Below are 3456 nucleotides of genomic sequence, written 5' to 3'. Positions count from 1 at the left end.
ACCTAAAGCACTACGTGTTTCTTTCAGCGGCAAGTCCCACGACTTGACCCATTTACTCGAGACATCAAACATGTCACAAACTGGGAGATACTCACTGGGGTATTGGTCTGGCGGTTTACAGTGTGCGGCGTGTAACGCGCCCATTATGAGAAAGTGTCAGGAAAGCGGACGGTTAACATCAATGGGAGTAGTGGGTGAAAGTGTGATCATTTCTCCCTTATAATGGAAACGTGATGATCACCACTCTTTACACAACCCCACTTCTCCACTGCTTAATCACCTCCACTTCCTACGAGATCAAGGCGTGCACTCAACGACTTGTATAAATAGGATTTCAGCCTATTTCAACACAACACAAGTGTTATCAACACAAGTATCCAGAAAACACCAAGAACTGATAGCTTACGTTTTGCAAGCCAGTTCCACATTCTGATACAAGTCATAAAATAGCCACACCTTCATAATTCAACATTCTGATCTCAAACACCTTCTTCGATTCCCTCTCTAATATCAACCCTTCTCTTTCACTTTGTGACCGAATTGAATCTGGAACGACCATTTCTTGGTTTAGGCTAGAGTCTTACAGATTGATCTCTCGAACTCAAAATTACTCATGTGTAGTACATTTGTTTCTCATCAACACACCCAAATTTACCAATAACAACAAAATCAGTTTTTGCCCTCAAACACCAGTATATTTAATCAAAACGATATTCGTCTTCATCTTCTTCCGAGACATTGGCATTGTCATCCCCGTTTTCATATCGGGCAGTTATTGGTTTTGTTGTTGCCTTATCCACCTTCTGCTTCCATTACATAAGTCGTCGTGAATTCATTATTGAAGAGTTCATGGAGAGTAGTTGGTTCCTATTAAAATCTTTGTAATGTTGTTCTCGCGAAAGACGAATTTTTCGAAATTATGCCCTGATCTATTATGTTAGCGCACTTCTCGGTCGAACTCACATGTTTTCTATCTCAAGCTTGTGGTCAATGTTGGATGAACAAAACTTTATCTTGATTTCTAGTCTACAAAGTCAAGTCTCAGACTAGGTATAAAAGTTGGTTGTTGAGTATCAGACAGCACCCTCGAAGACTGAAGATAGACGAACATATTTGTAGAAATTCATCAACAAAGTATGTGAAGACCTAACCATTCTATTTACTCACGAGCTTTACCATTTTCTATTTGAGACTATATCGTCTGACTTATAATAGATTTATTGCAAAGAAGAAATTTTGAGTAAAGCTTGTCTTGTTAAAGATCTCGAAATATGATTCAAGCAATGGATGTTCATTAGTCCTAAGAAATTTATGTTCAAAATAATTTATTGTTCAAAAAATTATTTTTGTGTCATATGGATCATCTGAAAAAAAAACTCCAAGCAATGATATTCATATCTCTGGCAATTGGGAAGGTTTCAAACATCAAAAAAGAGATATTCAGAACTACTATAATTTGGAAGTATGGTAGGTTGGCGAACCATCTCGCAAACCATGGATATCTGAGTTTCTGGAATACAGAAAGGTTGATGAACCAGTTCGTAAACCGTAAAGTTCAGAATGTGACAATTCACCAACACAGTTCACGAACCGTGGTGATTTGGAATTGGTGAAAAGGCAACGGTTGGCGAACCTAGTTCACGAACCATGGTCATATGAGTTCACGAGTCGCTGGAAGTTTCACAAACCGTTGTGCCCTGAATTCATGAATTGCCTAGCGATTCACGAACCGTTTCACCAACGGTCCCAGTGAATATTTAACAGATGCTCAAAGACTTATTTTTAAAATATGTTTAGTATTTCCATGACTCTCATAAATCCCTCTACGACATCTATGATAGACACATTTTTGTGTCTAATTTGATCTCAATACTATATTGTTGGCACTCGATTTTGTACTAATTTCGTTATTTTATGTCTTTGTAGGAAATTTTAGAGAAATAAGCCCTTGCGGCGAAATAGGCTCAAAAAGTAGTGTTTTACACCCCGGAGAAATGCACCGTAGGCACCCCAGAAATGCACCGGAAGCGTCCCAGAAATGTGCCAGATGAATCCAGAAAAATTACTATTTCCACCCAAAATTACTATTCGCACCCCAACACTTTAGATAAGGGGCGACCTTCTTTCAAAATTCAAAATTTGTTTTGGCGGGAAATGTTTTTACTCTCTGGCAGAATTTTCGATTGATTTTTGATGGTGTTCTAGGGAGATTCAATGGCTGAAATTTGGTAGGATGTTGTGATTTATCCTAAGGAAGATATTGCGGGTATCGAATCTGATCGAATTTGTCTGGAAAACCTGTTTGATCCCACGAGTAGAAAACAAGGGCGTATTGTATGGGAGAATATTCTCCATTAAACTCGAGAAGATTTGGGACATTTTTCTCGCTCCAATTGGTTTATACCATCCTGTTTAACCGAAACAAATATGGTAAGAGGTTTAAATTCGAGAAAATACTCTTGTGGTGTGATTATTCCCCGTATCTGCATGGAGAGTAAAACCGAATATATTTGATTGATTGATGAGATTTTAGATGATTGCGAGTATATATAAGGTCTTGGGGCATCAATGAGAGGGTGTCGAGAGTTGGGAGGAGAGAAGGAACGCTGCAGAATCGAGAACCATGATTTCTCTCTGCTGCTGCTGCCGCCATTGATGAAGATGAAGAACACGAAGAACGGACTCGCCGCAGCAGTCGTTTATCAACAGTGTCTAAGACGCACACTCGTGGGTCGTAGTAGTCGTACAACAACAGTTATCATTTATCGTTCTTCTTGTAACAGCTGAACAACGCCTTTGCAACAGTTATTTCTGTTGCGATTTTTCTGTTCAATTGTTTTACACCTTTTCATCATTTGTAAACCACTTTTTGAGCAATAAATAATTATTTTGAGAGCATTTTTACTATGATGAGCTAAAACCCAACATTGGGACGACGGAGGAGGCCAAACTTCATACTTGGGGTAATTTCATTAATTCTTTTTAAGACTTTTGCATTAATTTAAAATTGAAATATGATTTGAATTAATTGGTTGTTATTTAATTTGATGATGTATGCTTGGCTTAGGTGTTTTGATACATCATGCTTAGGACTTACAATCAATGTTTTGAAAATCTACTTTGGCAAATAAGAGTCAATATAATTTATGTTTTGAGCGATTATTGTTGAGAATAAATCATTGAGCCCTATGTTATGAAAATTGGCCGAATCATTAGTCCCAGTACCTCTCGCCCATTGTGACAAATATTGTGTATATATTTTTATTTTTAAATCTTTACAAGTCCGAGCAACGAACTTTTACTACCACTTTCAAAACTATAACAATCTATGATCACTAAAAAACTTTTTGTATGTGCATCTTGATTAAAGTCTTAAGTGTTTAAATGAACATGATATTGTTTATAATTTCAAAAGGAATATTTTTCAAGAACTATTATTATACACGGTTCACGTAC

This window comes from Papaver somniferum, chromosome 11 (genome assembly GCF_003573695.1).
Source record: "Papaver somniferum cultivar HN1 chromosome 11, ASM357369v1, whole genome shotgun sequence".
In the NCBI taxonomy this organism is placed as follows: Eukaryota; Viridiplantae; Streptophyta; class Magnoliopsida; order Ranunculales; family Papaveraceae; genus Papaver; species Papaver somniferum.
The sequence above is the reverse complement of the archived record's forward strand: the minus strand, read 5'-3'. Positions refer to the sequence as shown.